At 37.3% G+C, this 7,783-nt stretch overlaps 1 pseudogene; it reads left to right on the top strand.

The window, feature by feature from the left end:
* Nucleotides 1-738: 738 nt before the first annotated feature.
* The window catches only part of LOC103931617, a 52,793-nt pseudogene continuing 45,748 nt past the window's right edge, over nt 739-7,783 (top strand).

The raw sequence follows: 7,783 nt of genomic DNA, 5'->3' as shown, positions 1-7,783 counted from the left end.
CTACATTATTGCTAACCCATTGTGAGGCTAAACCCACCTCCTCTGCTTTAATGTAGATAAATATAAAATCGTTCGTTAAAAAAAGAATGTGAAAGTTAACCAGTTTAGTTGAAAGGACATGTGACAAATAATTAGGTGTATGGTGAGCATACACCATAGTTATGGTGGTAAGCAAAAATATTCCCATACCCGTATATATTTGTGTAACAAATTTGGATGACCTATCTCATTGTTTATGGTAGTCTTAAAACTCCATAAAATAAATGTCCATTTGGTCTAGCAACATTCACATATTTTAAGAAGTCATTTATTTTTATTTTTATACAGGTGATAGTGAGAGAATGAAGATTCAAACTCAAGACCTTAAGTGTAATGTAAATGTTCATAACCAAGAAGTGATTGCAGCACAAGGACTTCAATGTTTTAATGAAATTTGGCATGTGAGTTATTATGATCACATTATTTACTTAAAAGAGGCCATGTGAATTTCATGGATTATAATTGTTGATTAATAAATAAGGAATTATTATGGGCACTTCAAATATCTATTGTGCACTCCTAATGAGAATATATATTTTTTTTAAATATAGAAAATTTAAAGTACACAATTAGATTTTTAGAGTATCAATAAATAAATAATAGCAACCACGGGCTGGAGCACTCCACGTATATAAATATCCCCACCCTAAACGCAAAACCATGCCATACAAACTTTTTCCTCATAAAAAAAGGGCAAAGATGAATAACTTTGCTCATTTTGGCAAGAAAGTGCAACAGCTCTGTAGTTGTTCATTTCTCAAACTAGCACATCTTAGCAAATCCATAGGCTTTCTATTTCTATGTTACTACCGTTGCTTCCTCCAAAGGGCAAAGCCATTTTTGGATGGAACTAGTCTATTTTGTCACCCTTTCTTTTCTTGGTTTTGAGGTTCTCAAGGCTTTGAAGCCAAGAACCGACCATTCTTTTAGGCCTAGGAACTTAGATTTGTTATTAACCTTGGTTTCTGCAACAACGGTTTCCAGCATGTCTACTGTTGAAATGGAGGTCTTCTCCAATGGCCAACTCATTATTTTAACCATTTTACTGTTCATAGGTGGGGAGGTCTTCACGTCCATGGCTGGACTTCAATTGAAGAAGTTCAAACTCATGCTATTAGCTAAACACAAAGTTGTTTCTATTAGTAGTGATGTTAGTTCTTCGTCAAGTCCTACAAATCTTGTAATCGATCCAATCGAAATGGGCTTGGCAACCAAGCGTCAAGATTTGAATTTAGGGATGGACATTGATCATGGCGAAATTGATAAACCATTAGATGGTGAGTCTTTGAAGTTTCATGCGGTCGGGTTTTTGGGTTATGTGGTCTTGGGGTGACAATGGTTTCACTTTATCTTGCAGTTATTTCAAATGCAAGAAATGTACTAAAAACTAAGGGGTTAAACCTTCATACATTCTGGCTTTTCACCACAGTTTCAACTTTCTTAAGTTGTGGTTTTGTTCCAACCAATGAAAACATGATGGCTTTCAGCAAAAACTTTGGTCTCCTCCTCATACTTATTCCTCAAGTCCTTCTTGGCAACACACTGCTGCCCTCATGCTTGAGATTTTTGATTTGGGTTTTGAGAAAACTTTCAAAAGAAAAAACACTTGTGCAATTACTTGTTGAAGAACACAGGGGAGATTGGGTTCCTACATTTGCTACCAAGCCTCCACTCATCAATTTTGGTTGTCACAGTTTTTGGGTTGATTATGGTACAATGGGTACCATTTATCCTTGGAGAGGAGTTCAGACAGCTTAAGTGGACTAAATCCTTACCAGCAAATCATTGGCGCTTTGTTCCAAAGTGTGAATTCAAGACTTACCGGGGAAACTATCCTCGACCTCTCGATCACTTCCCCCGCCATTTTGGTATTATTCGTCGTGATGATGTGAGTTTTCTTTCTCTTTCCATCCTTGAATCTATTCACTTATGCATAAAAAATCTAGGGTGACAACATTTTTCTACCACATTAATTTATCATTTAATGTGAGAAGTGATATGTACATGACACATCAATTAATAATTTTTCTAATTGATTGTTGATTATTGCATAATTTGCTACATAATATAATATACTGATGTGTAAATACGTGATCTCCCTAGCATTACTCTGTATATAGTCATATCTAAGTAGATAAATGTTTGTTCGTCAAGCAAGCATGTTAATCAAAACCATATGCTTACATTAAGAAGTAGAATAATCAAAACCACTAGTTAAATAGATTAATCGTGTCAACATACAGAAATCATTATTTTAATTAACAATAATAGAGCAACATAATACTCTCTGATAAAATAATGCTTATATTATTTTATAACATATTTATTGATTATACACTTCGAAATATAGAACTTAATCAATAGAAATACTAGATTAGTAACCAAGACAACATATCTTCGATCTAGTTAGCCAATTGGCCGGGGAAGAAAAAAATGCATGGATAAAATTAAGGCTTTTTAGTCAAAATGGTCTTTGAGATTTGCATAACACATCACTTTGGTCTCTGAGATTGAAAATCAATAGAAACGGTCCCTAAGATTGTCCACCATCCATTATTTTGATAATTCCGTTAAAAACTCCGTTAAGTGTCTTGGAGCTCTTGGCCGAACATTTGGGCAATTTTCAAAGCTTCGAGCTAGCCACTTTCGAGCTGTTTTCGGCCAAATCACGGCGAATTAGCCATCAAGAAAGGTATCATTCTCTTCGTTTCGTTGATAAGTATGATTTTCGTTTTTTGAATCACTCGATTTTGTTGAGTATTGAAGAAGTTATGAATGTTGAAAGTTTACCCAATTTCCTGTAAGTTTTCCCACGAACCAGTCACCTTTTAGACTATTTTTCGGCCATCTTCGACTACCATTGGGCTTCCAAATGGTTCAATCTTGTTCTACACTTTCCTATTTTTATTTTGATATATTATGGATCGAATTTGGTTAAGAAATGATTGAGTTACGAAGCTTTGAAAATTGCCCAAACTCCCAACCAAGAGCTCCAGGACACTTAACGGAGTTTTTAACAGAATGACCAAAATAATGGATGGTGGACAATCTTAGGGACCATTTCTATTGATTTTCAATCTCAGTGACCAAAGTGATATGTTATGCAAATCTCAAGGACCATTTTGGTTATAAAATAAGCCTAGCACGCATGGCTAGCCAAAAATGAAAAAGGAAAGCAAACTAAAACTGATTATAAGTGTAGAAACTGAATTTCCTTGATTATTACACAATCCATATACAAGTGAGTAGCTATTACTCTACGGTTACACCTTAAAGACCATAGATATACACATAAATATGGAGTTACAATATAACAGACAATTGGCCAATATTCTATAATTAGTGTCATTAACTATTGTAACTCCCTAACATCCCCCTGCAAACTTGACACTGGCAAAGAGACAAGTTTGGAAATAAGACGCCCAAAACAATCAGCAGACAATCCCTTGGTAAAAACATCTACTAGTTGATGAGTAAAAGGGATGAAGTGAACTCGGTGACTACCCAAAATGACACATTCTTGGACAAAATGATAATCAATAGCAATGTGTTTGGTGCGAGCATGAAAAACGGGGTTGGCAGCGAGATACGTGGTAGCTAAATTGTCACAATTAAGAATAATTGGATGTGTGAGATAATGCCGAAGTTCATGGAGAAGACCTTGAATCCATATAGTATATGCACATGCATATGCTAAGGCTTGGTACTCAGCTTCGGCACTCGAATGTGAAACAGTACGTTGCTTCTTTGCACATTGGAAAATTAAATAGGTCTGAAAAAGACACAATAACCAGTAGTGGACCGGCGGGTATCAGGACAACTTGCCTAATCTGCATCCGAATAGGCAACAACAAATGAGGAATTCGTAGAACAGCGAATAGGGAGGCCATGTCCAAGTGTACCTTTGAGATAACGTAGGATGCGTTTGACTGCTTCATAGTGAACATCAGTAGGAGATCCAATGAACTGCGAAAAATGTTGTACAGCATACGAAATGTCGGGACGAGTCATGGTGAGATATTGGAGAGCACCGACAATCTGTTGATATGGGCTGGGGTCTAACAGGGAAGAACCATGAGTGCAAAAGAGGCTGCCCTTAGACAACATGGGTACAAAAACCGATTTACATGCAAACATGTTACTGCGTTAAAGGACATCAAGAGCATATTTAGCCTAATTAAAATGAACATAACCTTTCTCATTTGTAACCTCAATACCAAGAAAGTAATGAAGTCGGCCAAGGTCCTTGATGTCAAATTCAGTGCCCAAGGTATTGATAAAAGTTTGTAAATAGGACTGAATGCTACCTGTGAGCACAATGTCGTCAACATAGAAAAGCAAAATCATCTTATGAAATTGATCCTGATATACAAACATGGAATCATTAAAGCGGCTTTGAGTAAAACCAACACGAATCAAGAATGAACTAAAACATTGAAACCAAGCACAAGGTGCTTGTTTAAGACCATATATAGCCTTGTGAAGTTTGCAGACATGATTTGGTCGGCTAGGATCAACAAACCCAAGAAGTTGTTTCATATAAACTTCCTCAGATAAGGCGCCATGGAGAAAAACATTCTTAACATCGAGTTGTCGAATGGACCATCTGGAACTAACTGCAAGACTGAGCACGATTCGAATCGTAGTTGGTTTAACAACCAGGCTGAATGTATCAAAATAATCGACCCCATATTGTTGGTGAAATCCCTTGGCCACAAGACGTGCTTTGTGATGCTCAACATTGCCATCGGATCGTCGTTTGACTTTGAAAACCCATTTATAGCCAACTGGGTTCTGTGTGGAGAATGGAGGAACCAAAAACCAGGTACCTTGTTTGAGAAGAGCATTGAATTCATCATGCATGGCTTGCTTCCATGCTAGAGATCGAGCAGCTTGAGTGTAACATATGGGTTCAACATTAGAGGCAAGTTGTCACGCCCCGATCCCGACATACATCCAAGATCGACACGTGACGTCACCCAAAAACTCGTATAACTCACATACCCCATCTTAGGAATATGGCAATCAGAATTCGAGAATCAAATTGCAAAGAAATCTTTCTTTTACTTTAAGGCTGCATCGAACCTCCTCGTTAGACTGCCTACGTACTCTCAATAGGGATCAAGACATTCGTAGTTCACTATTCACAAAATCAGACATTTATCCCACTAAGTTCAAGCAGAAAAGCATCGCATTCCTCAATCATTCGATATAACCTGACAACATGTAATTCCTAGACTCAGCTACATTACCAATCCCCATGAAAACATGATATTTCTCCCATCCAACATATAAATCATTATGTCTCATCAGGACATCGCAATTCACAATACACATCATATTTAAGAGCCGACTAACACAAAACCATCCTCTAGCCGCATTAATTAATTAATTTGATCATCATTCTCATATCTTCTAAATTCATTCCTTATGAAATCATAATCGAATCATCAAAATCCCAAAGAAGTCACTCAGACGTCCAACATCTTTTCTAACTCAATTACAAGACTTTTGAAACCATTGACACAAATATATATATATATATATATATATAAACTAAGGCTAAGGTTACATAATTAGGCCAAGCCTACTTCTCCAAACAATGGAATTTTAGGCCACCCCACAAAATTCAACAACCTCGGGTTCCGGACCACTCCACGGAACCAAACCAAATATGATCGCCTAAAAATGTATCATGCACAACCAATCATCATCACCTTTAGAATGCGTATGGTCCCCCATCACGGATAAACCAAGCCAGACCATAGGCATAAACTCGTCGTGCAGGCAGTAATCACCTATAGCGGATATACCAAGCATGATCATCCCTGAATACATATGGTCCCCATCACGAATATACCCAGCAGGACCATCCATGTACCACAACTATGTGGTGCAATCTCATCATCACACATTAAACATAATTATACGTATACCTGCTATTGATTCCACATATCAACCAAGATCTAGCATATGGAGCACAACACAAGGAATTCCCTCAATTACTATTTCTACTAAAGTACCTAACTCATCTCCTGACTTTCATCTCCATCTCATGCTAGGTAATGGTGCCAAGTTCAAATAGGTATTCAGTTGGCAATCATATCCAAATAATTATCAAACAATATTTAGATCCCATAATTGTCATAACATTCATCATAATTATCATTCACATTATTAAAAAGTTAATTAAACACGTATATATCACAAACATCACCACTACACAAGCCAAATCATATTTAATTAGCATAGGTCTATGGTTAAATATATAAATTTCACATTTCAATAGAAATCATATTTATAAGACCAATTCATATTCACAAATGATACTAATATAAGAAATTAAGATAACAATCATATTTCATATATTCAAGTTGCTATCTTACCAATATAGACCCACTAGCTTTCAATTAGTCCCGTAGTACTAATTTTAATATTTAGAACGCTCCGAGACAGGTTGACCACAAGTCAACTCTCGGTCAACAATAGGGTCCACAACTCCGTGTAATTTGATCCTGAAGGTCTGTACATTGGATTTTTTATCAATAACTTCCCACAATCCACATTATGTTCCTAGAAAACCATACTAAAATTTCATCGCGATCCAACGGTCGGATCTTAGCCAATCACCAATTCTAGTAGCGGTCGACATTTTATTTTACAAACTTACAAATCCAATTAGGGAAGATCCATATGTCGGATTCCCAATCTGAAAGTTTCTATGATCCACAAATATTATGTTCTATCACACATTAAGGTTTGGTGACGATCCAACGGTCGAATCGTCAATTCACACTTTTACCAATTAACGTATCATCAAGAATTTAGGTTCCAACAATCAACTTATATCATACAATTAACAAAACTGAGCTCAAGGCATCTAATTTATCCTAAGAATGACATCGACAGCCCCCTTGCCACGCGCCGCCATGGGTGGCTGTCGGCCGCCCCGACTCGCTGGAAAAATCTAATTATTTCCAAAATTACCAAATTTTACAGGAATGAAGATCCCAATGAGTAGAGTAAACTTTATATCTGCGGCCAAGGCCAATTTGGCCGGAAAACACCCCAAACTGGCCACGAACCGCCAAAACCCTAAGGTGGGTGTGCTTCGAATTTGGCTTCCAATTAAACTCTGACGCCTCCAACACCTCTTAGGCTTTGTTCCTGGGGTTGAGGGAAGTCTTTTGGTGGTGGTCATGGATGGTGAAACTTACCGTAGCTACCGGAAAAAGGGATAAAGCCACCGGAACACCCTTGGGTTTGTGGCTTCGAACTGGAAAAATGGGAAAGAAATTGGGAAATCTAACACTACAAAGGTGTAGGCCTCATCAAGAGCTTTCCATGGACACCAAGATCACTCAAAACGGAAGCTGGGTCAAAAATGGTGGTTCGCGGGTCAAAAATGACCCATTTCGGGTCTCTCCTTTCCCCTCCTTTCTCCTTCCCCCCATTGGTCACTCCTCCCCTCCTTAAAAATCTGATTGGTTCCCTTTTTATTAAACTAACTTAACCTTTAACCCACATGTGGGAATTAAATATTTATCACAATCTATAGTTCACAATTTCAAACGTCTGTAACTATACCGTTATAATTCGGACTTGAAAACGGCTTTCGCCTATGCGTTAGTGGGTTTGAGATCTATTCGAGAACGTTACTTGTGACTTCAAAAGGTCAACGAGTAAATAATAATTTTTCAAACTTCACTTTTTGTTACTAGTTTAATTGAAATCTAATTTCAAA

The sequence above is a fragment of a genome, unplaced genomic scaffold (assembly GCF_019419815.1).
Source record: "Pyrus x bretschneideri cultivar Hongxiangsu unplaced genomic scaffold, Pyrus_bretschneideri_v1 Contig36, whole genome shotgun sequence".
Classification (NCBI taxonomy): Eukaryota; Viridiplantae; Streptophyta; class Magnoliopsida; order Rosales; family Rosaceae; genus Pyrus; species Pyrus x bretschneideri.
Note: the sequence above shows the minus strand (reverse complement) of the source record. Positions and strands in the feature narration are given on the sequence as shown.